Source organism: Schistocerca cancellata, unplaced genomic scaffold, assembly GCF_023864275.1.
Source record: "Schistocerca cancellata isolate TAMUIC-IGC-003103 unplaced genomic scaffold, iqSchCanc2.1 HiC_scaffold_1100, whole genome shotgun sequence".
Classification (NCBI taxonomy): domain Eukaryota; kingdom Metazoa; phylum Arthropoda; class Insecta; order Orthoptera; family Acrididae; genus Schistocerca; species Schistocerca cancellata.
Window position 1 is genome coordinate 5,371,512 of NW_026047099.1, and position 24,764 is coordinate 5,396,275.

Sequence of the window (24,764 nt, forward strand, 5' to 3'; positions counted from 1 at the left end):
GAGACGCACTGTTGCTCGTTGCACCCCCTGTCATTCGCTGGGCGCGTGCAGCCTTCGACACTAGCGGAGGACGCATCTTGTCCCTGGTGTTCAGCGGAGGGCCTGTGCGGGGTGCGGCAGTGTCGTGCTGGAGGGCCCACTGGTAGCGATGTGGGCTTCTTCGCCTCGCCTCGCCTCGTCTCACACCAGGTGTCTGCGTAGTTTGCAGTGCATTCGCACCATTCCTATCCCTGTCCCTGTCCCCGTCCCGACTTGTCCCGACTTTGCTCGACTGCCGCTCGCTGCCGCTCGGGTCGTGGTCCATATGACAGCGCAAGCACGACAAACGTCTGCGGGACGAGACGAGACGAGACGAGACGAGACGACTAAGGAATAAATTCGTGGTTACAAAACAAATTTGGAACTCTACACTCCTACACAACAATAGGCGGTGACGTATTTCAGAAATCACCTGCCGATTCGTACTGTTTTGTCGTTTTCAAAGTCTTCTTGGCAAACTTGGTTAGCACATTCTCCCTCAAACTGAGTTAATTACTGCATTTTCGTACCATTACAGTAGTTTAAATGGCTTAAGGAAGCATCTTTGTCACAACAGAAAGGTAGTTTGAAAATTGGCTGGCGATATAACAAAAAAAAAAAAAAAACAGGAAGGGAGCCAACAGCACCCGGGTTTCCCAGGCGGTCACCCATCCAAGTACTAGCCGGGCCCGATGATGCTTAACTTCGGTTATCGGACGAGAACCGGTGTATTCATCATGGTATGGCCGTTGGCGCTCATCTAATGTAGGAGCACGGCAGAATTCGCGTTCGGCTTTTATCGCAACACACAAAATGTTAGTTTTCGGCCGCATTTGACAAAAGCGCTTCCTTCCGCAACCGCCAGTTCCTCGAGGACGGCGCGGGGAGGCGCGCCCGGCGTCCCAGCAGAGTGACGGCCGAATTGGCGGGCGCACCGCCGCGTGTGTGAGACGCACTGCTGCTCGTTGCACCCCCTGTCATTCGCTGGGCGCGTGCAGAATTCGACACTAGCGGAGGACGCGTCTTGTCCCTGGTGTTCAGCGGAGGGCCTGTGCGGGGTGCGGCAGTGTCGTGCTGGAGGGCACACTGGTAGCGATGTGGGCTTCCTCGCCTCGCCTCGCCTCGCCTCACACCAGGTGTCTGAGTAGTTTGCAGTGCATTCGCACCATTCCTATCCCTGTCCCTGTCCCCGTCCCGACTTGTCCCGACTTTGCTCGACTGCCGCTCGCTGCCGCTCGGGTCGTGGTCCATATGACAGCGCAAGCACGACAAACGTCTGCGGGACGAGACGAGACGAGACGAGACGACTAAGGAATAAATTCGTGGTTACAAATCAAATTTGGAAATCTACACTCCTACACAACAATAGGCGGTGACGTATTTCAGAAATCACCTGCCGATTCGTACTGTTTTGTCGTTTTCAAAGTCATCTTGGCAAACTTGGTTAGCACATTCTCCCTCAAACTGAGTTAATTACTGCATTTTCGTACCATTACAGTAGTTTAAAAGGCTTAAGGAAGCATCTTTGTCACAACAGAAAGGTAGTTTGAAAATTGGGCTGGCGACATAGCAAAAAAAAAAAAACAGGAAGGGAGCCAACAGCACCCGGGTTTCCCAGGCGGTCACCCATCCAAGTACTAGGCGGGCCCGATGATGCTTAACTTCGGTGATCGGACGAGAACCGGTGTATTCATCATGGTATGGCCGTTTGCGCTCATCTGATGTAGGAGCACGGCAGAATTCGCGTTCGGCTTTTCTCCCAACACACAAAATGTTAGTTTTCGGCCGCATTTGACGAAAGCGCTTCCTTCCGCAACCGCCAGTTCCTCGAGGACGGCGCGGGGAGGCGCGCCCGGCGTCGCAGCAGAATGACGGCCGAATTGGCGGGCGCACCGCCGCGTGTGTGAGACGCACTGCTGCTCGTTGCACCCCCTGTCATTCGCTGGGCGCGTGCAGCCTTCGACACTAGCGGAGGACGCATCTTGTCCCTGGTGTTCAGCGGAGGGCCTGTGCGGGGTGAGGCAGTGTCGTGCTGGAGGGCCCACTGGTAGCGATGTGGGCTTCCTCGCCTCGCCTCGCCTCGCCTCACACCAGGTGTCTGCGTAGTTTGCAGTGCATTCGCACCATTCCTATCCCTGTCCCTGTCCCCGTCCCGACTTGTCCCGACATTGCTCGACTGCCGCTCGCTGCCGGTCGGGTCGTGGTCCATATGACAGCGCAAGCACGACAAACGTCTGCGGGACGAGACGAGACGAGACGAGACGAGACGACTAAGGAATAAATTCGTCGTTACAAATCAAATTTGGAACTCTACACTCCTACACAACAATAGGCGGAGACGTATTTCAGACATCACCTGCCGATTCGTACTGTTTTGTCGTTTTCAAAGTCTTCTTGGCAAACTTGGTTAGCACATTCTCCCTCAAAGTGAGTTAATTACTGCATTTTCGTACCATTACAGTAGTTTAAAAGGCTTAAGGACGCATCTTTGTCACAACAGAAAGGTAGTTTGAAAATTGGGCTGGCGACATAACAAAAAAAAAAAAACAGGAAATGAGCCAACAGCACCCGGGTTTCCCAGGCGGTCACCCATCCAAGTACGAGCCGGGCCCGATGATGCTTAACTTCGGTGATCGGACGAGAACCGGTGTATTCATCATGGTATGGCCGTTGGCGCTCATCTAATGTAGGAGCACGGCAGAATTCACGTTCGGCTTTTCTTCCAACACACAAAATGTTAGTTTTCGGCCGCATTTGACGAAAGCGCTTCCTTCCGCAACCGCCAGTTCCTCGAGGACGGCGCGGGGAGGCGCGCCCGGCGTCCCAGCAGAGTGACGGCCGAATTGGCGGGCGCACCGCCGCGTGTGTGAGACGCACTGCTGCTCGTTGCACCCCCTGTCATTCGCTGGGCGCGTGCAGCCTTCGACACTAGCGGAGGACGCATCTTGTCCCTGGTGTTCAGCGGGGGGGCCTGTGCGGCATGCGGCAGTGTCGTGCTGGAGGGCCCACTGGTAGCGATGTGGGCTTCCTCGCCTCGCTTCGCCTCGCCTCGCCTCGCCTCACACCAGGTGTCTGCGTAGTTTGCAGTGCATTCGCACCATTCCTATCCCTGTCCCTGTCCCCGTCCCGACTTGTCCCGACTTTGCTCGACTGCCGCTCGCTGCCGCTCGGGTCGTGGTCCATATGACAGCGCAAGCACAACAAACGTCTGCGGGACGAGACGAGACGAGGCGAGACGAGACGACTAAGGAATAAATTCGTGGTTACAAATCAAATTTGGAACTCTACACTCCTACACAACAATAGGCGGTGACGTATTTCAGAAATCACCTGCCGATTCGTACTGTTTTGTCGTTTTCAAAGTCTTCTTGGCAAACTTGGTTAGCACATTCTCCCTCAAACTGAGTTAATTACTGCATTTTCGTACCATTACAGTAGTTTAAAAGGCTTAAGGAAACATCTTTGTCACAACAGAAAGGTAGTTTGAAAATTGGGCTGGCGACATAACAAAAAAACAAAAGGAAGGGAGCCAACAGCACCCGGGTTTCCCAGGCGGTCACCCATCCAAGTACTAGCCGGGCCCGATGATGCTTAACTTCGGTGATCGGACGAGAACCGGTGTATTCATCATGGTATGGCCGTTGGCGCTCATCTAATGTAGGAGCACGGCAGAATTCGCGTTCGGCTTTTATCCCAACACACAAAATGTTAGTTTTCGGCCGCATTTGACAAAAGCGCTTCCTTCCGCAACCGCCAGTTCCTCGAGGACGGCGCGGGGAGGCGCGCCCGGCGTCCCAGCAGAGTGACGGCCGAATTGGCGGGCGCACCGCCGCGTGTGTGAGACGCACTGCTGCTCGTTGCACCCCCTGTCATTCGCTGGGCGCGTGCAGAATTCGACACTAGCGGAGGACGCGTCTTGTCCCTGGTGTTCAGCGGAGGGCCTGTGCGGGGTGCGGCAGTGTCGTTCTGGAGGGCCCACTGGTAGCGATGTGGGCTTCCTCGCCTCGCCTCGCCTCACACCAGTTGTCTGCGTAGTTTGCAGTGCATTCGCACCATTCCTATCCCTGTCCCTGTCCCCGTCCCGACTTGTCCCGACTTTGCTCGACTGCCGCTCGCTGCCGCTCGGGTCGTGGTCCATATGACAGCGCAAGCACGACAAACGTCTGCGGGACGAGACGAGACGAGACGAGACGAGACGACTAAGGAATAAATTCGTGGTTACAAATCAAATTTGGAACTCTACACTCCTACACAACACTAGGCGGTGACGTATTTCAGAAATCACCTGCCGATTCGTACTGTTTTGTCGTTTTCAAAGTCTTCTTGGCAAACTTGGTTAGCACATTCTCCCTCAAACTGAGTTAATTACTGCATTTTCGTACCATTACAGTAGTTTAAAAGGCTTAAGGAAGCATCTTTGTCACAACAGAAAGGTAGTTTGAAAATTGGGCTGGCGACATAGCAAAAAAAAAAAAACAGGAAGGGAGCCAACAGCACCCGGGTTTCCCAGGCGGTCACCCATCCAAGTACTAGGCGGGCCCGATGATGCTTAACTTCGGTGATCGGACGAGAACCGGTGTATTCATCATGGTATGGCCGTTTGCGCTCATCTGATGTAGGAGCACGGCAGAATTCGCGTTCGGCTTTTCTCCCAACACACAAAATGTTAGTTTTCGGCCGCATTTGACGAAAGCGCTTCCTTCCGCAACCGCCAGTTCTTCGAGGACGGCGCGGGGAGGCGCGCCCGGCGTCGCAGCAGAATGACGGCCGAATTGGCGGGCGCACCGCCGCGTGTGTGAGACGCACTGCTGCTCGTTGCACCCCCTGTCATTCGCTGGGCGCGTGCAGCCTTCGACACTAGCGGAGGACGCATCTTGTCCCTGGTGTTCAGCGGAGGGCCTGTGCGGGGTGAGGCAGTGTCGTGCTGGAGGGCCCACTGGTAGCGATGTGGGCTTCCTCGCCTCGCCTCGCCTCGCCTCACACCAGGTGTCTGCGTAGTTTGCAGTGCATTCGCACCATTCCTATCCCTGTCCCTGTCCCCGTCCCGACTTGTCCCGACATTGCTCGACTGCCGCTCGCTGCCGGTCGGGTCGTGGTCCATATGACAGCGCAAGCACGACAAACGTCTGCGGGACGAGACGAGACGAGACGAGACGAGACGACTAAGGAATAAATTCGTGGTTACAAATCAAATTTGGAACTCTACACTCCTACACAACAATAGGCGGAGACGTATTTCAGACATCACCTGCCGATTCGTACTGTTTTGTCGTTTTCAAAGTCTTCTTGGCAAACTTGGTTAGCACATTCTCCCTCAAAGTGAGTTAATTACTGCATTTTCGTACCATTACAGTAGTTTAAAAGGCTTAAGGAAGCATCTTTGTCACAACAGAAAGGTAGTTTGAAAATTGGGCTGGCGACATAACAAAAAAAAAAAAACAGGAAGGGAGCCAACAGCACCCGGGTTTCCCAGGCGGTCACCCATCCAAGTACGAGCCGGGCCCGATGATGCTTAACTTCGGTGATCGGACGAGAACCGGTGTATTCATCATGGTATGGCCGATGGCGCTCATCTAATGTAGGAGCACGGCAGAATTCACGTTCGGCTTTTCTTCCAACACACAAAATGTTAGTTTTCGGCCGCATTTGACGAAAGCGCTTCCTTCCGCAACCACCAGTTCCTCGAGGACGGCGCGGGGAGGCGCGCCCGGCGTCCCAGCAGAGTGACCGGTTTCAGGCTCTGTCTCTGGCTGATACTCAGGCTGATACTGATCTTCGGCCTGACATGGCTGCCTGTCCTGTTCCAGAGGTTGCCCCTCAGTCTGCAAGATCCGGGCGGTCGCAGAGGGTGGGCTTACTGGTAGTTGGGAGCTCCAACGTCAGGCGCGTAATGGGGCCCCTTAGGGATATGGCAGCAAGGGAGGGGAAGAAGACCAAAGTGCACTCCGTGTGCATACCGGGGGGAGTCATTCCAGATGTGGAAAGGGTCCTTCCGGATGCCATGAAGGGTACAGGGTGCACCCATCTGCAGGTGGTCGCTCATGTCGGCACCAATGATGTGTGTCGCTATGGATCGGAGGAAATCCTCTCTGGCTTCCGGCGGCTATCTGATTTGGTGAAGACTGCCAGTCTCGCTAACGGGATGAAAGCAGAGCTCACCATCTGCAGCATCGTCGACAGGACTGACTGCGGACCTTTGGTACAGAGCCGAGTGGAGGGTCTGAATCAGAGGCTGAGACGGTTCTGCGACCTTGTGGGCTGCAGATTCCTCGACTTGCGCCATAGGGTGGTGGGGTTTCGGGTTCCGCTGGATAGGTCAGGAGTCCACTACACGCAACAAGCGGCTACACGGGTAGCAGGGGTTGTGTGGCGTGGGCTGGGCGGTTTTTTAGGTTAGATGGCCTCGGGCAAGTACAGAAAGGGCAACAGCCTCAACGGGTGCGGGGCAAAGTCAGAACATGCGGGGACCAAGCAGCAATCGGTATTGTAGTTGTAAACTGTCGAAGCTGCGTTGGTAAAGTACCGGAACTTCAAGCGCTGATAGAAAGCACTGAAGCTGAAATCGTTATAGGTACAGAAAGCTGGCTGAAGCCAGAGATAAATTCTGCCGAAATTTTTACAAACGTACAGACGGTGTTTAGAAAGGATAGATTGCATGCAACCGGTGGTGGAGTGTTCGTCGCTGTTAGTAGTAGTTTATCCTGTAGTGAAGTAGAAGTGGATAGTTCCTGTGAATTATTATGGGTGGAGGTTACACTCAACAACCGAGCTAGGTTAATAATTGGCTCCTTTTACCGACCCCCCGACTCAGCAGCATTAGTGGCAGAACAACTGAGAGAAAATTTGGAATACATTTCACATAAATTTTCTCAGCATGTTATAGTCTTAGGTGGAGATTTCAATTTACCAGATATAGACTGGGACACTCAGATGTTTAGGACGGGTGGTAGGGACAGAGCATCGAGTGACATTATACTGAGTGCACTATCCGAAAATTACCTCGAGCAATTAAACAGAGAACCGACTCGTGGAGATAACATCTTGGACCTACTGGTAACAAACAGACCCGAACTTTTCGACTCTGTAAGTGCAGAACAGGGAATCAGTGATCATAAGGCCGTTGCAGCATCCCTGAATTTGGAAGTTAATAGGATTATAAAAAAAGGGCGGAAGGTTTATCTGTTTAGCAAGAGTAATAGAAGGCAGATTTCAGACTACCTAACAGATCAAAACGAAAATTTCTGTTCCGACACTGACAATGTTGAGTGTTTATGGAAAAAGTTCAAGGCAATCGTAAAATGCGTTTTAGACAGGTACGTGCCGAGTAAAACTGTGAGGGACGGGAAAAACCCACCGTGGTACAACAACAAAGTTAGGAAATTACTGCGAAAGCAAAGAGAGCTTCACTGCAAGTTTAAACGCAGCCAAAACCTCTCAGACAAACAGAAGCTAAACGATGTCAAAGTTAGCGTAAGGAGGGCTATGCGTGAAGCGTTCGGTGAATTCGAAAGTAAAATTCTATGTACCGACTTGACAGAAAATCCTAGGAAGTTCTGGTCTTACGTTAAATCAGTAAGTGGCTCGAAACAGCATATCCAGACACTCCGGGATGATGATGGCATTGAAACAGAGGATGACAAGCGTAAAGCTGAAATACTAAACACCTTTTTCCAAAGCTGTTTCACAGAGGAAGACCGCACTGCAGTTCCTTCTCTAAATCCTCGCACAAACGAAAAAATGGCTGACATCGAAATAAATGTCCAAGGAATAGAAAAGCAACTGGAATCACTCAACAGAGGAAAGTCCACTGGACCTGACGGGATACCAATTCGATTCTACACAGAGTACGCGAAAGAACTTGCCCCCCTTCTAACAGCCGTGTACCGCAAGTCTCTAGAGGAACGGAAGGTTCCAAATGATTGGAAAAGAGCACAGGTAGTCCCAGTCTTCAAGAAGGGTCGTCGAGCAGATGCGCAAAACTATAGACCTATATCTCTGACGTCGATCTGTTGTAGAATTCTAGAACATGTTTTTTGCTCGAATATCATGTCGTTTTTGGAAACTCAGAATCTACTATGTAGGAATCAACATGGATTCCGGAAACAGCGATCGTGTGAGACCCTACTCGCTTTATTTGTTCATGAGACCCAGAAAATATTAGATACAGGCTCCCAGGTAGATGCTATTTTTCTTGACTTCCGGAAGGCGTTCGATACAGTTCCGCACTGTCGCCTGATAAACAAAGTAAGAGCCTACGGAATATCAGACCAGCTGTGTGGCTGGATTGAAGAGTTTTTAGCAAACAGAACGCAGCATGTTGTTATCAACGGAGAGACGTCTACAGACGTTAAAGTAACCTCTGGTGTGCCACAGGGGAGTGTTATGGGACCATTGCTTTTCACAATATATATAAATGACCTAGTAGATAGTGTCGGAAGTTCCATGCGGCTTTTCGCGGATGATGCTGTAGTATACAGAGAAGTTGCAGCATTAGAAAATTGTAGCGAAATGCAGGAAGATCTGCAGCGGATAGGCACTTGGTGCAGGGAGTGGCAACTGACCCTTAACATAGACAAATGTAATGTATTGCGAATACATAGAAAGAAGGATCCTTTATTGTATGATTATATGATAGCGGAACAAACACTGGTAGCAGTTACTTCTGTAAAATATCTGGGAGTATGCGTGCGGAACGATTTGAAGTGGAATGATCATATAAAATTAATTGTTGGTAAGGCGGGTACCAGGTTGAGATTCATTGGGAGAGTCCTTAGAAAATGTAGTCCATCAACAAAGGAGGTGGCTTACAAAACACTCGTTCGACCTATACTTGAGTATTGCTCATCAGTGTGGGATCCGTACCAGATCGGGTTGACGGAGGAGATAGAGAAGATTCAAAGAAGAGCGGCGCGTTTCGTCACAGGGTTATTTGGTAACCGTGATAGCGTTACGCAGATGTTTAACAAACTCAAGTGGCGGACTCTGCAAGAGAGGCGCTCTGCTTCGCGGTGTAGCTTGCTCGCCAGGTTTCGAGAGGGTGCGTTTCTGGATGAGGTATCGAATATATTGCTTCCCCCTACTTATACCTCCCGAGGAGATCACGAATGTAAAATTAGAGAGATTAGAGCGCGCACAGAGGCTTTCAGACAGTCGTTCTTCCCGCGAACCATACGCGACTGGAACAGGAAAGGGAGGTAATGACGGTGGCACGTAAAGTGCCCTCCGCCACACACCGTTGGGTGGCTTGCGGAGTATAAATGTAGATGTAGATGTAGATGTAGATGTAGATGTAGATGTGACGGCCGAATTGGCGGGCGCACCGCCGCGTGTGTGAGACGCACTGCTGCTCGTTGCACCCCCTGTCATTCGCTGGGCGCGTGCAGCCTTCGACACTAGCGGAGGACGCATCTTGTCCCTGGTGTTCAGCGGAGGGCCTGTGCGGGGTGTGGCAGTGTCGTGCTGGAGGGCGCCACTGGTAGCGATGTGGGCTTCGTCGCCTCGCCTCGCCTCGCCTCACACCAGGTGTCTGCGTAGTTTGCAGTGCATTCGCACCATTCCTATCCCTGTCCCTGTCCCCGTCCCGACTTGTCCCGACTTTGCTCGACTGCCGCTCGCTGCCGCTCGGGTCGTGGTCCATATGACAGCGCAAGCACAACAAACGTCTGCGGGACGAGACGAGACGAGACGAGACGAGACGACTAAGGAATAAATTCGTGGTTACAAATCAAATTTGGAACTCTACACTCCTACACAACAATAGGCGGTGACGTATTTCAGAAATCACCTGCCGATTCGTACTGTTTTGTCGTTTTCAAAGTCTTCTTGGCAAACTTGGTTAGCACATTCTCCCTCAAACTGAGTTAATTACTGCATTTTCGTACCATTACAGTAGTTTAAAAGGCTTAAGGAAACATCTTTGTCACAACAGAAAGGTAGTTTGAAAATTGGGCTGGCGACATAACAAAAAAACAAAAGGAAGGGAGCCAACAGCACCCGGGTTTCCCAGGCGGTCACCCATCCAAGTACTAGCCTGGCCCGATGATGCTTAACTTCGGTGATCGGACGAGAACCGGTGTATTCATCATGGTATGGCCGTTGGCGCTCATCTAATGTAGGAGCACGGCAGAATTCGCGTTCGGCTTTTCTCCCAACACACAAAATGTTAGTTTTCGGCCGCATTTGACAAAAGCGCTTCCTTCCGCAACCGCCAGTTCCTCGAGGACGGCGCGGGGAGGCGCGCCCGGCGTCCCAGCTGAGTGACGGCCGAATTGGCGGGCGCACCGCCGCGTGTGTGAGACGCACTGCTGCTCGTTGCACCCCCTGTCATTCGCTGGGCGCGTGCAGAATTCGACACTAGCGGAGGACGCATCTTGTCCCTGGTGTTCAGCGGAGGGCCTGTGCGGGGTGCGGCAGTGTCGTGCTGGAGGGCCCACTGGTAGCGATGTGGGCTTCCTCGCCTCGCCTCGCCTCATACCAGTTGTCTGCGTAGTTTGCAGTGCATTCGCACCATTCCTATCCCTGTCCCTGTCCCCGTCCCGACTTGTCCCGACTTTGCTCGACTGCCGGTCGCTGCCGCTCGGGTCGTGGTCCATATGACAGCGCAAGCACGACAAACGTCTGCGGGACGAGACGAGACGAGACGAGACGAGACGACTAAGGAATAAATTCGTGGTTACAAATCAAATTTGGAACTCTACACTCCTACACAACAATAGGCGGTGACGTATTTCAGAAATCATCTGCCGATTCGTACTGTTTTGTCGTTTTCAAAGTCTTCTTGGCAAACTTGGTTAGCACATTCTCCCTCAAACTGAGTTAATTACTGCATTTTCGTACCATTACAGTAGTTTAAAAGGCTTAAGGAAGCATCTTTGTCACAACAGAAAGGTAGTTTGAAAATTGGGCTGGCGACATAGCAAAAAAAAAAAACAGGAAGGGAGCCAACAGCACCCGGGTTTCCCAGGCGGTCACCCATCCAAGTACTAGGTGGGCCCGACGATGCTTAACTTCGGTGATCGGACGAGAACCGGTGTATTCATCTTGGTATGGCCGTTTGCGCTCATCTGATGTAGGAGCACGGCAGAATTCGCGTTCGGCTTTTCTCCCAACACACAAAATGTTAGTTTTCGGCCGCATTTGACGAAAGCGCTTCCTTCCGCAACCGCCAGTTCCTCGAGGACGGCGCGGGGAGGCGCGCCCGGCGTCGCAGCAGAGTGACGGCCGAATTGGCGGGCGCACCGCCGCGTGTGTGAGACGCACTGCTGCTCGTTGCACCCCCTGTCATTCGCTGGGCGCGTGCAGCCTTCGACACTAGCGGAGGACGCATCTTGTCCCTGGTGTTCAGCGGAGGGCCTGTGCGGGGTGAGGCAGTGTCGTGCTGGAGGGCCCACTGGTAGCGATGTGGGCTTCCTCGCCTCGCCTCGCCTCGCCTCACACCAGGTGTCTGCGTAGTTTGCAGTGCATTCGCACCATTCCTATCCCTGTCCCTGTCCCCGTCCCGACTTGTCCCGACATTGCTCGACTGCCGCTCGCTGCCGCTCGGGTCGTGGTCCATATGACAGCGCAAGCACGACAAACGTCTGCGGGACGAGACGAGACGAGACGAGACGAGACGACTAAGGAATAAATTCGTGGTTACAAATCAAATTTGGAACTCTACACTCCTACACAACAATAGGCGGAGACGTATTTCAGAAATCACCTGCCGATTCGTACTGTTTTGTCGTTTTCAAAGTCTTCTTGGCAAACTTGGTTAGCACATTCTCCCTCAAACTGAGTTAATTACTGCATTTTCGTACCATTACAGTAGTTTAAAAGGCTTAAGGAAGCATCTTTGTCACAACAGAAAGGTAGTTTGAAAATTGGGCTGGCGACATAACAAAAAAAAAAAACAGGAAGGGAGCCAACAGCACCCGGGTTTCCCAGGCGGTCACCCATCCAAGTACGAGCCGGGCCCGATGATGCTTAACTTCGGTGATCGGACGAGAACCGGTGTATTCATCATGGTATGGCCGTTGGCGCTCATCTAATGTAGGAGCACGGCAGAATTCACGTTCGGCTTTTCTTCCAACACACAAAATGTTAGTTTTCGGCCGCATTTGACGAAAGCGCTTCCTTCCGCAACCGCCAGTTCCTCGAGGACGGCGCGGGGAGGCGCGCCCGGCGTCCCAGCAGAGTGACGGCCGAATTGGCGGGCGCACCGCCGCGTGTGTGAGACGCACTGCTGCTCGTTGCACCCCCTGTCATTCGCTGGGCGCGTGCAGCCTTCGACACTAGCGGAGGACGCATCTTGTCCCTGGTGTTCAGCGGGGGGGCCTGTGCGGCATGCGGCAGTGTCGTGCTGGAGGGCCCACTGGTAGCGATGTGGGCTTCCTCGCCTCGCTTCGCCTCGCCTCGCCTCGCCTCACACCAGGTGTCTGCGTAGTTTGCAGTGCATTCGCACCATTCCTATCCCTGTCCCTGTCCCCGTCCCGACTTGTCCTGGCTTTGCTCGACTGCCGCTCGCTGCCGCTCGGTTCGCGGTCCATATGACAGCGCAAGCACGACAAACGTCTGCGGGACGAGACGAGACGAGACGAGACGAGACAACTAAGGAATAAATTCGTGGTTACAAATCAAATTTGGAACTCTACACTCCTACACAACAATAGGCGGTGACGTATTTCAGAAATCACCTGCCGATTCGTACTGTTTTGTCGTTTTCAAAGTCTTCTTGGCAAACTTGGTTAGCACATTCTCCCTCAAACTGAGTTAATTACTGCATTTTCGTACCATTACAGTAGTTTAAAAGGCGTAAAGAAGCATCTTTGTCACAACAGAAAGGTAGTTTGAAAATTGTACTGGCGACATAACAAAAAAAAAAAAAAAACAGGAAGGGAGCCAACAGCACCCGGGTTTCCCAGGCGGTCACCCATCCAAGTACTAGCCGGGCCCGATGATGCTTAACTTCGGTAATCGGACGAGAACCGGTGTATTCATCATGGTATGGCCGTTGGCGCTCATCTAATGTAGGAGCACGGCAGAATTCGCGTTCGGCTTTTCTCCCAACACACAAAATGATAGTTTTCGGCCGCATTTGACGAAAGCGCTTCCTTCCGCAACCGCCAGTTCCTCGAGGACGGCGCGGGGAGGCGCGCCCGGCGTCCCAGCAGAGTGACGGCCGAATTGGCGGGCGCACCGCCGCGTGTGTGAGACGCACTGCTGCTCGTTGCACCCCCTGTCATTCGCTGGGCGCGTGCAGCCTTCGACACTAGCGGAGGACGCATCTTGTCCCTGGTGTTCAGCGGAGGGCCTGTGCGGGGTGCGGCAGTGTCGTGCTGGAGGGCCCACTGGTAGCGATGTGGGCTTCCTCGCCTCGCCTCGCCTCGCCTCGCCTCGCCTCGCCTCACACCAGGTGTCTGCGTAGTTTGCAGTGCATTCGCACCATTCCTATCCCTGTCCCTGTCCCCGTCCCGACTTGTCCCGACTTTGCTCGACTGCAGCTCGCCGCCGCTCGGGTCGTGGTCCATATGACAGCGCAAGCACAACAAACGTCTGCGGGAAGAGACGAGACGACTAAGGAATAAATTCGTGGTTACAAATCAAATTTGGAACTCTACACTCCTACACAACAATAGGCGGTGACGTATTTCAGAAATCACCTGCCGATTCGTACTGTTTTGTCGTTTTCAAAGTCTTCTTGGCAAACTTGGTTAGCACATTCTCCCTCAAACTGAGTTAATTACTGCATTTTCGTACCATTACAGTAGTTTAAAAGGCTTAAGGAAGCATCTTTGTCACAACAGAAAGGTAGTTTGAAAATTGGACTGGCGACATAACAAAAAAAAAAAAAAAAAAAACAGGAAGGGAGCCATCAGCACCAGGGTTTGTCAGGCGGTCACCCATCCAAGTACTAGCCGGGCCCGATGACGCTTAACTTCGGTAATCGGACGAGCACCGGTGTATTCATCATGGTATGGCCGTTGGCGCTCATCTGATGTAGGAGCACGGCAGAATTCGCGTTCGGCATCTCCCAACACACAAAATGTTAGTTTTCGGCCGCATTTGACGAAAGCGCTTCCTTCCGCAACCGCCAGTTCCTCGAGGACGGCGCGGGGAGGCGCGCCCAGCGTCGCAGCAGAGTGACGGCCGAATTGGCGGGCGCACCGCCACGTGTGTGAGACGCACTGCTGCTCGTTGCACCCCCTGTCATTCGCTGGGCGCGTGCAGCCTTCGACACTAGTGGAGGACGCATCTTGTCCCTGGTGTTCAGCGGAGGGCCTGTGCGGGGTGCGGTAGTGTCGTGCTGCAGGGCCCACTGGTAGCGATGTGGGCTTCCTCGCCTCGCCTCGCCTCGCATCGCCTCGCCTCGCCTCACACCAGGTGTCTGCGTAGTTTGCAGTGCATTCGCACCATTCCTATCCCTGTCCCTGTCCCCGTCCCGACTTGTCCCGACTTTGCTCGACTGCCGCTCGCTGCCGCTCGGGTCGTGGTCCATATGACAGCGCAAGCACGACAAACGTCTGCGGGACGAGACGAGACGAGACGAGACGACTAAGGAATACATTCGTGGTTACAAATCAAATTTGGAACTCTACACTCCTACACAACACTAGGCGGTGACGTATTTCAGAATTACCTGCCGATTCGTACTGTTTTGTCGTTTTCAAAGTCTTCTTGGCAAACTTGGTTAGCACATTCTCCCTCAAACTGAGTTAATTACTGCATTTTCGTACCATTACAGTAGTTTACAAGGCTTAAGGAAGCATCTCAGTCACAACAGAAAGGTAGTTTGAAAATTGGGCTGGCGACATAACAAAAAAAAAAAAAAACAGGAAGGGAGCCAACAGCACCCGGGTTTCCCAGGCGGTCACCCATCCAAGCACTAGCCGGGCCCGATGATGCTTAACTTCGGTGATCGGACGAGAACCGGTGTATTCATCATGGTATGGCCGTTGGCGCTCATCTAATGTAGGAGCACGGCAGAATTCGCGTTCGGCGTTTCTCCCAACAAACAAAATGTTAGTTTTCGGCCGCATTTGACGAAAGCGCTTCCTTCCGCAACCGCCAGTTCCTCGAGGACGGCGCGGGGAAGCGCGCCCGGCGTCCCAGCAGAGTGACGGCCGAATTGGCGGGCGCACCGCCGCGTGTGTGAGACGCACTGCTGCTCGTTGCACCCCCTGTCATTCGCTGGGCGCGTGCAGCCTTCGACACTAGCGGAGGACGCATCTTGTCCCTGGTGTTCAGCGGAGGGCCTGTGCGGGGTGCGGCAGTGTCGTGCTGGAGGGCCCACTGGTAGCGATGTGGGCTTCCTCGCCTCGCTTCGCCTCGCCTCGCCTCGCCTCACACCAGGTGTCTGCGTAGTTTGCAGTGCATTCGCACCATTCCTATCCCTGTCCCTGTCCCCGTCCCAACTAGTCCCGGCTTTGCTCGACTGCCGCTCGCTGCCGCTCGGGTCGTGGTCCATATGACAGCGTAAGCACGACAAACGTCTGCGGGACGAGACGAGACGAGACGAGACGACTAAGGAATAAATTCGTCGTTACAAATCAAATTTGGAACTCTACACTCCTACACAACAATAGGCGGTGACGTATTTCAGAAATCACCTGCCGATTCGTACTGTTTTGTCGTTTTCAAAGTCTTCTTGGCAAACTTGGTTAGCACATTCTCCCTCAAACTGAGTTAATTATTGCATTTTCGTACCATTACAGTAGTTTAAAAGGCTTAAGGAAGCATCTTTGTCACAACAGAAAGGTAGTTTGAAAATTGGGCTGGCGACATAACAAAAAAACAAAAGGAAGGGAGCCAACAGCACCCGGGTTTCACAGGCGGTCACCCATCCAAGTACTAGCCGGGCCCGATGATGCTTAACTTCGGTGATCGGACGAGAACCGGTGTATTCATCATGGTATGGCCGTTGGCGCTCATCTAATGTAGGAGCACGGCAGAATTCGCGTTCGGCTTTTCTTCCAACACAAAAAATGTTAGTTTTCGGCCGCATTTGACGAAAGCGCTTCCTTCCGCAATCGCCAGTTCCTCGAGGACGGCGCGGGGAGGAGCGCCCGGCGTCCCAGCAGAGTGACGGCCGAATTGGCGGGCGCACCGCCGCGTGTGTGAGACGCACTGCTGCTCGTTGCACCCCCTGTCATTCGCTGGGCGCGTGCAGCCTTCGACACTAGCGGAGGACGCATCTTGTCCCTGGTGTTCAGCGGAGGGCCTGTGCGGGGTGCGGCAGTGTCGTGCTGGAGGGCCCACTGGTAGCGATGTGGGCTTCCTCGCCTCGCCTCGCCTCGCCTCGCCTCGCCTCGCCTCACACCAGGTGTCTGCGTAGTTTGCAGTGCATTCGCACCATTCCTATCCCTGTCCCTGTCCCCGTCCCGACTAGTCACGACTTTGCTCGACTGCCGCTCGCTGCCGCTCGGGTCGTGGTCCATATGACAGCGCAAGCACGACAAACGTCTGCGGGACGAGACGAGACGAGACGAGACGAGACGACTAAGGAATAAATTCGTCGTTACAAATCAAATTTGGAACTCTACACTCCTACACAACAATAGGCGGTGACGTATTTCAGAAATCACCTGCCGATTCGTACTGTTTTGTCGTTTTCAAAGTCTTCTTGGCAAACTTGGTTAGCACATTCTCCCTCAAACTGAGTTAATTACTGCATTTTCGTACCATTACAGTAGTTTAAAAGGCTTAAGGAAGCATCTTTGTCACAACAGAAAGGTAGATTGAAAATTGGACTGGCGACATAACAATAAGAAAACAGGAAGGGAGCCAACAGCACCTGGGTTTCCCAGGCGGTAACCCATCCAAGTACTAGCCGGGCCCGATGATGCTTAACTTCGGTGATCGGACGAGAACCGGTGTATTCATCATGGTATGGCCGTTGGCGCTCATCTGATGTAGGAGCACGGCAGAATTCGCGTTCGGCTTTTCTCCCAACACACAAAATGTTAGTTTTCGGCCGCATTTGACGAAAGCACTTCCTTCCGCAATCGCCAGCTCCTCGAGGACGGCGCGGGGAGGCGCGCCCGGAGTCCCAGCAGAGTGACGGCCGAATTGGCGGGCGCACCGCCGCGTGTGTGAGACGCACTGCTGCTCGTTGCACCCCCTGTCATCCGCTGGGCGCGTGCAGCCTTCAACACTAGCGGAGGACGCATCTTGTCCCTGGTGTTCAGCGGAGGGCCTGTGCGGGGTGCGGCAGTGTCGTGCTGGAGGGCCCACTGGTAGCGATGTGGGCATCCTCGCCTCGCCTCGCCTCGCCTCGCCTCACCTCGCCTCGCCTCACACCAGGTGTCTGCGTAGTTTGCAGTGCATTCGCACCATTCCTATCCCTGTCCCTGTCCCCGTCCCGACTTGTCCCGACTTTGCTCGACTTCCATTCGCTGCCGCTCGTGTCGTGGTCCATATGACAGCGCAAGCACGACAAACGTCTGCGGGACGAGACGAGACGAGACGACTAAGGAATAAATTCGTGGTTACAAATCAAATTTGGAACTCTACACTCCTACACAACAATAGGCGGTGACGTATTTCAGAAATCACCTGCCGATTCGTACTGTTTTGTCGTTTTCAAAGTATTCTTAGCAAACTTGGTTAGCACATTCTCCCTCAAACTGAGTTAATTACTGCATTTTCGTACCATTACAGTAGTTTAAAAGGCTTAAGGAAGCATCTTTGTCACAACAGAAAGGTAGTTTGAAAAATGGGCTGGCGACATAACAAAAAAAAAATACAGGAAGGGACCCAACAGCACCCGGGTTTCCAAGGCGGTCACCCATCCAAGTACTAGCCGGGCCCGATGATGCTTAACTTCGGTGATCGGACGAGAACCGGTGTATTCATCATGGTATGGCCGTTGGCGCTCATCTAATGTAGGAGCACGGCAGAATTCGCGTTCGGCTTTTCTCCCAACACACAAAATGTTAGTTTTCGGCCGCATTTGACGAAAGCGCTTCCTTCCGCAACCGCCAGTTCCTCGAGGACGGCGCGGGGAGGCGCGCCCGGCGTCCCAGCAGAGTGACGGCCGAATTGGCGGGCGCACCGCCGCGTGTGAGACGCACTGCTGCTCGTTGCACCCCCTGTCATTCGCTGGGCGCGTGCAGCCTTCGACACTAGCGGAGGACGCATCTTGTCCCTGGTGTTCAGCGGAGGGCCTGTGCGGGGTGCGGCAGTGTCGTGCTGGAGGGCCCACTGGTAGCGATGTCGCGCGATGTCGCAGCAGAGTGACGGCCGAATTGGCGGGCGCACCGCCGCGTGTGTGAGACGCACTGCTGCTCGTTGCACCCCCTGTCATTCGCTGGGCGCGTGCAGCCTTCGACACTAGCGGAGGACGCATCTTGTCCCTGGTGTTCAGCGGAGTGCCTGTGCGGTGTGTGGCAGTGTCGTGCTGGAGGGCCCACTGGTAGCGATGTGGGCTTCCTCGCCTCGCCTCGCCTCGCCTCGCCTCACACCAGGTGTCTGCGTAGTTTGCAGTGCATTCGCACCATTCCTATCCCTGTCCCTGTCCCTGTCCCCGTCCCGACTTGTCCCGACTTTGCTCGACTGCCGCTCGGGTCGTGGTCCATATGACAGCGCAAGCACGACAAACGTCTGCGGGACGAGACGAGACGAGACGAGACGAGACGACTAAGGAATAAATTCGTGGTTACAAATCAAATTTGGAACTCTACACTCCTACACAACAATAGGCGGTGACGTATTTCAGAAATCACCTGCCGATTCGTACTGTTTTGTCGTTTTCAAAGTCTTCTTGGCAAACTTGGTTAGCACATTCTCCCTCAAACTGAGTTAATTACTGCATTTTCGTACCATTACAGTAGTTTAAAAGGCTTAAGGAAGCATCTTTGTCACAACAGAAAGGTAGTTTGAAAATTGGGCTGGCGACATAACAAAAAAAAAAAAAAAACAGGAAGGGAGCCAACAGCACCCGGGTTTCCCAGGCGGTCACCCATCCAAGTACTAGCCGGGCCCGATGATGCTTAACTTCGGTGATCGGACGAGAACCGGTGTATTCATCATGGTATGGCCGTTGGCGCTTATCTAATGTAGGAGCACGGCAGAATTCGCGTTCGGCTTTTCTGCCAACACACAAAATGTTAGTTTTCGGCCGCATTTGACGAAAGCGCTTCCTTCCGCAACCGCCAGTTCCTCGAGGACGGCGCGGGGAGGCGCGCCCGGCGTCGCAGCAGAGTGACGGCCGAATTGGCGGGCGCACCGCCGCGTGTGTGAGACGCACTGCTGCTCGTTGCACCCCCTGTCATTCGCTGGGCGCGTGCAGCCTTCGACACTAGCGGAGGACGCATCTTGTCCCTGGTGTTCAGCGGAGGGCCTGTGCGGGGTGCGGCAGTGTCGTGCTGGAGGGCCCACTGGTAGCGATGTGGGCATCCTCGCCTCGCCTCGCCTCGCCTCACACCAGGTGTCTGTAGTTTGCAGTGCATTCGCACCATTCCTATCCCTGTCCCTGTCCCCGTCCCGACTTGTCCCGACTTTGCTCGACTGCCGCTCGCTGCCGCTCGGGTCGTGGTCCATATGACAGCGCAAGCACGACAAACGTCTGCGGGACGAGACGAGACGAGACGAGACGAGACGACTAAGGAATAAATTCGTGGTTACAAATCAAATTTGGAACTCTACACTCCTACACAACAATAGGCGGTGACGTATTTCAGAAATCACCAGCCGATTCGTACTGTTTTGTCGTTTTCAAAGTCATCTTAGCAAACTTGGTTAGCACATTCTCCCTCAAACTGAGTTAATTACTGCATTTTCGTACCATTACAGTAGTTTAAAAGGCTTAAGGAAGCATCTTTGTCACAACAGAAAGGTAGTTTGAAAATTGGGCTGGCGACATAACAAAAAAACAAAAGGAAGGGAGCCAACAGCACCTTTTTTTTTTGTTTTTTTTTTTTTTTGAGAGTATTTTGTTTTTTCAACTAATTATACTTCATTGTAAGAGCAGGCCAGGGTGGCGGTGGAGGCAAAGTGGGCGGGGGTCGCAATCCGAGGCCCGGCCACAGTGTCTCCCTCGCCCTCCCAACCCAAGAAACAGGGAATAACGGAAAAGGTGGTGTATTGTACTCTCATTATTTTTTTATTTTTTTTTTTTGTGTGAGATCAGCATTTTTCTTATTGGTTTCTTTTTTTTTTTCTTTATTTTTTTTTTTTTTATTTTTTTTTGTTGAGATCCTTTAGGAGAACAAAGGTCCATTGTGGCCAGCGGAAACATGTCCAAAACGATGTGAGAAAGGAATACCATCCGCTGAAGGTGTGGATATAACGTGAGGAAGGAAGAACGCAAACGCGAAACACAAATAAAAAACCATTCTAGAAGGACAATGACCACAAGTCAGCAGCGGAGGCCTCCCGCCGCAAGAGAAAAGCAAAAGTAAAGAGACTCTCAAAGAAAATTTAAAAATAAAAAACACACACGAACGAGCACACTATACGTGCCAAATATGTCCGGCGCACGGTAAAGGTGAATTCTACACAATTCCGGCAGCAGCAAACATATTTCGTCTTCTCGATAAGCTTGATTTCCGTGCCCAAGAGGCAACCGTTTCAACACAAAATATCTTTAAGCACCGTCTCACAGTTCAGGGACAAGTCAATTGACAGTCCTGCAATAGTCACAAAAATTTAGGAAAAGTCAGCAATTAGGGAACAAATCGTCAAATCCAGGAGAGAAAAAAAAAAAAAACCAATATGGCAATCCTAAGGACAACCTCCCAAAATGGCGGAAGATTAGTCGAGCCGGTGAGACAAATTAACTGTCATACATCAAGAATAGAACAATGATATCATTCCGCACATTCCACCAAAAGGAACAGTGGAATGGAAAGTACATAATCATGGCAGGAGAGAAATATGTAATTTGGTAAAGGCGGTCCGTAGAGGTACATCTAAAAATCGGGCATAATTGGAAACATACTGCGGGTTACGTTTCTCCCGCCCATAGTAGTCCCAAAGATACGTCAAAAACTGCAAGCGATCCATGAGTCGAAGAGAAAAAATCGCATGTGCAGCATGCGCAGCGATCCACACGGTAGCGTTTCTCTTGGTGGCAGGATACGGCCGCCAGTCGGGAACCAGGATATACAAAGGCTGTATGGCACGCGGGGTAGTCCGATTGATCAATGCCAACATCTCACGGGTGGCATCCCATACCTCTTGAAACTGGGGGCACACAAAACGGTGTTCGATCGTGTCCTCAGCCGCGCACCGCCCGCAGAGGCCACTCGGGAGGAGATTGATTGCGTGGAGTTTCGCATTCGTGGCAACGGTGCGATTCACAACTTTATACCAGGTGGCCCGAACATCGGATGTCAACAATTTACTGGAAATGTTGGACCACACCGTCCGCCAATCGCATTGCGGCAGCCTCAACTCCCATTTGTTAGTCGGCAGAGTTCCGCGGAGGGCCTCTGCGATCGCGCTGACGCTACCCCTGCGCCGGTCGTCGCCTATCAGATAGCTAGTGTGGAGGAAATACTGGCGAACGAAATTCAATCTGTACGGGATAGCCTGGACAGAGACAGGCGCGCGGAGAGAAGCAGGGCGGTAAAGGTCGAAGAGTACCGACGTGGGGCTAAGCCCCGCATTGGCTATTACACGGTTGGTTCGGTGGAGCAAAAGGGCAGCACACTTTGAAGGAAAATCAACCATACCGACGCCGCCCCTGTCCGGCGGGAGCGTGCAAATATTGTAGGCGACTTTAAAGATTTCGCCTCGCCAGACCAACCAAGAAACAGCATGCTTGATTGCCCGTTCAATCTCCTTCGGCACCGGCAAAACTTGAGCCAAGTACCAGGCCTTGGCCAACACCTGGGTATTTACAACCGAAGCTCTATCCAGCAAAGACAAATTTCGTTTGGCGGCAGCCTGAGTCGCCGCTCGTACAGAATATAACACCGCGCGCCAATTTATCACCGCCATTTGTTGTACATTGGCAGTCATCTGGATCCCGAGAATCTTATGTCGCAACCTTACGGTATACCAATCACGACGGACAGCCCTCATGGTCGCAGTAAGCGGCAGTAAGATGGACTTACGGGGGTTCACAACCGCACCCGATGCCGTTTCAAATTGGTGAAGAATGAGGCGGAGCGTATCAATATCATCGGGACGTTGGATAAAAACACCCAAGTCGTCCGCATACGCCCGACAGACAAGCGAACCCGTACCAAACGGGACACCGTGGCAAACATTTGTTATCTTACGGATCAGAGGATCCAACGCTAAAACGAATAATCCCATGGAAAGTGGGCACCCTTGGCGGACGGATCTGTTCATCCTGAGGACATCACCGGCCTGGCCATGAAAAAGGATTCTGGATGTAGCCGATTTCAGAAGGTTAGATATCACATGCGTGAATGTTAAACCAAATCCAAACCTAGACATGACCCGCCGCAAGTACTCGTGACTAATTCTATCAAACGCGTTATGAAAATCAATGGAAAGTATCGCAGCCCGGCCGCCACGGCGTGACGAGGCAGAAGCGATACACTCACGATACGCGAGTACGTCGTCATAAATATTCCGTCCAGGTACGGCACACGATTGAGAAGGACTAATGACGGTCTTCAACGCCGGCCGCAAACGGTGGGAAAAGCAGCGTGCTATGATTTTATAATCGGCGTTTAAGAGTGTGATCGGCCGTAAAGTCACCGCACTTGGGATGCCAGTGGTTTTCGGGATGAGGACGACGAGACCCTCTAAAAATTCTTCCGGCACATCGAGACCATTATGTATTTCATTCACCATGGCAACAAAAGTATCAGTTAAAAGACCGGAAAATTTCACATAAAATTCCACAGGAATGCCGTCATGGCCAGGGGCCTTTCCCTTCGGGCTAGCCTTAACGGCGGCAGAAACATCAGCAGCTGTAAAACGCTCATTTAAAAGAAGTCTATCCTGACGCGTTAAAATAGAAGGCAGGTCGTGTAAAAACATCTGCAAGGAGGCTTCATTCAAAGGTTGAGATTGAAAGAGATTAGAGTAGTGATCGTAAATTTCGTCCTGAATCACCCGGCAATCTGAAGTCCTAAGACCGTCACGCGTTATCCAGTCGGTGAATAAAAGTTTTTCACGCCGCAGACGGGCCCGTCGTAAATGATACAATGAAAGCGGTTCCTCCAAAGTGGGATCGAAAGGCCTGCTACGGACAACAGAGCCCTGTGCCTTCCGATGCAGATGGTTTAAAATCTTCGTCTTAATTTTCCGTAACGTGGGAAGGAGTTCAGGGCGGTCGGTAACCCGAGTAATTAAATCCTGTAAACAATCGCGATAGAAAGCGACCGTCATCACTTCCCAATGGGCCTTGTCACGACAGTAATTAATGAGCAGAGTACGAATAGCCGGTTTAGCGTGACGGAGCCACCAATCGACAGTAGAACCCGCCTGTGGGCGGCTCTGAAGAAGTTGGTGCCACAACAAATGCACCTGTTCGACAAGACTGACGTCATCCAAAACACTAACATTGAATTTCCAGTAGGATCGCGTACGTTCTGGGCGAACAGACGGAACATTAAAAGCACACAAATAACCACAATGATCCGAAAAAGCGACGGGAGCAACTTCTGCCTGCAAGATTTGAGCAGCGAGGTCCGGCGATATATAAAATCTGTCCAATCTACTATGCCCAGTAGGATAAAAATAAGTAAAACCTGTAGCAGTCGGACTAAAACAAAGCCACGTGTCCTCAAGTTTAAAAGTGTCAACTAAAGTTTGCAGTGCAAGACACTTATTCGCCGTCGGCTCCTGGTCGGCATCACGCAAGACACAATTAAAATCACCACCTAAGATGATCCGTCGGTGGTTTCGATGGAAGAGCTGACATAAATCATGATGGAAAAAAGTATCCCTCAGACGTTTATTGTCAGTTCCAGAGGGGGCATACACGTTAACAAAAAATATGTCGCAGATAACACATGCCAACCCTCGTCCATTCGGTAAAATTTCTACGTGTTTATACTCTAAACCGGGCGTGATTAAAATAGCCGTACCAAAGGTCGCTTCCGGATCAATATTAAGAATTACATTATAGGCAGTAAGATGCGGGACAACGTCAGCTGTTATTTCTTGAAGGAAAACCACATCGCAACGAGCAGATTGCAAAAAGTGTAAGAGGGCGTGAACTTTACGGTCACTTCGGATGTGATTGATATTAAGGGTGAGGACGCGTAACTGGTGGAATGCACGCGTCAGGGTGGACTCTGTAACTTAAGCGGAACTAGAAAAAGTGATCCTCCTCCACATCATCAGACCACTGCATGGTGTCCGAAGGAGCAGGTGCGGCGTCCGGAACGGGCCGGGAAGCGGGGGCGGTGGGCACCGACACAGGTGGACCGTGTACGAAAGGTGCGTCGCGACGCTCTTGGACCAAAGTATCCGTCAGTCCCTCAACCGCCTGGTCGAAGGTGACGTCGACGCCCTCAGTGGGCGCCGTTTTCGAACGCTTCTTTGACCTTTTACGCTTCGGTTTTGGATCGGCAGGGGCGGACTGAGTGGAAGCTTGGGACACCTCACTTTCGGCACCGCTAGCATCCGCCTCGCCGGCGGTGGACGGGCCCGGCTGTGACGGCAATTTCCGCTTGTCTGTCGGCGGGGCGGGGACTGAAATCGGCCGTGGTGACGCGACCAACATTTCAGAAGTCTCCGGAACGGGCACGTCCGAAACACTGACGGCTGGCAAATCAGCAATACGGACCTCGCGAGGGGTGTGATCGGCAGGTAAACTTTGTTCTGACACAACCGGGGGA

At 52.5% G+C, this 24,764-nt stretch overlaps 15 non-coding genes and 1 pseudogene across 15 annotated transcripts; all 16 read right to left on the reverse strand.

The window, feature by feature from the left end:
- Positions 1-653: 653 nt before the first annotated feature.
- Positions 654-772, reverse strand: LOC126154776 (5S ribosomal RNA). The gene has a single exon (XR_007532312.1). It is a non-coding gene; the product is annotated as a 5S ribosomal RNA (ribosomal RNA).
- Positions 773-1,611: 839 nt separating this feature from the next.
- LOC126155076 (5S ribosomal RNA) lies at positions 1,612-1,730 on the reverse strand. The gene has a single exon (XR_007532593.1). It is a non-coding gene; the product is annotated as a 5S ribosomal RNA (ribosomal RNA).
- An 844-nt stretch (positions 1,731-2,574) lies between these two features.
- LOC126154655 (5S ribosomal RNA) lies at positions 2,575-2,693 on the reverse strand. The gene has a single exon (XR_007532199.1). It is a non-coding gene; the product is annotated as a 5S ribosomal RNA (ribosomal RNA).
- Positions 2,694-3,545: 852 nt separating this feature from the next.
- Positions 3,546-3,664, reverse strand: LOC126155482 (5S ribosomal RNA). Its single transcript, XR_007532941.1, has one exon. It is a non-coding gene; the product is annotated as a 5S ribosomal RNA (ribosomal RNA).
- Positions 3,665-4,503: 839 nt separating this feature from the next.
- Positions 4,504-4,622, reverse strand: LOC126155079 (5S ribosomal RNA). Its single transcript, XR_007532595.1, has one exon. It is a non-coding gene; the product is annotated as a 5S ribosomal RNA (ribosomal RNA).
- Positions 4,623-5,466: 844 nt separating this feature from the next.
- Positions 5,467-5,585, reverse strand: LOC126154993 (5S ribosomal RNA). The gene has a single exon (XR_007532515.1). It is a non-coding gene; the product is annotated as a 5S ribosomal RNA (ribosomal RNA).
- Positions 5,586-9,999: 4,414 nt separating this feature from the next.
- LOC126155829 (5S ribosomal RNA) lies at positions 10,000-10,118 on the reverse strand. The gene has a single exon (XR_007533265.1). It is a non-coding gene; the product is annotated as a 5S ribosomal RNA (ribosomal RNA).
- Positions 10,119-10,956: 838 nt separating this feature from the next.
- Positions 10,957-11,075, reverse strand: LOC126155374 (5S ribosomal RNA). Its single transcript, XR_007532871.1, has one exon. It is a non-coding gene; the product is annotated as a 5S ribosomal RNA (ribosomal RNA).
- Positions 11,076-11,918: 843 nt separating this feature from the next.
- Positions 11,919-12,037, reverse strand: LOC126154656 (5S ribosomal RNA). Its single transcript, XR_007532200.1, has one exon. It is a non-coding gene; the product is annotated as a 5S ribosomal RNA (ribosomal RNA).
- Positions 12,038-12,895: 858 nt separating this feature from the next.
- Positions 12,896-13,014, reverse strand: LOC126154683 (5S ribosomal RNA). Its single transcript, XR_007532225.1, has one exon. It is a non-coding gene; the product is annotated as a 5S ribosomal RNA (ribosomal RNA).
- Positions 13,015-13,865: 851 nt separating this feature from the next.
- On the reverse strand, positions 13,866-13,984 carry LOC126155400 (5S ribosomal RNA; annotated as a pseudogene).
- An 853-nt stretch (positions 13,985-14,837) lies between these two features.
- Positions 14,838-14,956, reverse strand: LOC126154790 (5S ribosomal RNA). Its single transcript, XR_007532325.1, has one exon. It is a non-coding gene; the product is annotated as a 5S ribosomal RNA (ribosomal RNA).
- An 846-nt stretch (positions 14,957-15,802) lies between these two features.
- Positions 15,803-15,921, reverse strand: LOC126155814 (5S ribosomal RNA). The gene has a single exon (XR_007533251.1). It is a non-coding gene; the product is annotated as a 5S ribosomal RNA (ribosomal RNA).
- Positions 15,922-16,777: 856 nt separating this feature from the next.
- On the reverse strand, positions 16,778-16,896 carry LOC126155732 (5S ribosomal RNA). Its single transcript, XR_007533174.1, has one exon. It is a non-coding gene; the product is annotated as a 5S ribosomal RNA (ribosomal RNA).
- Positions 16,897-17,749: 853 nt separating this feature from the next.
- Positions 17,750-17,868, reverse strand: LOC126155050 (5S ribosomal RNA). The gene has a single exon (XR_007532568.1). It is a non-coding gene; the product is annotated as a 5S ribosomal RNA (ribosomal RNA).
- A 1,054-nt stretch (positions 17,869-18,922) lies between these two features.
- Positions 18,923-19,041, reverse strand: LOC126155483 (5S ribosomal RNA). Its single transcript, XR_007532942.1, has one exon. It is a non-coding gene; the product is annotated as a 5S ribosomal RNA (ribosomal RNA).
- Between the last annotated feature and the right edge of the window lie 5,723 nt (positions 19,042-24,764).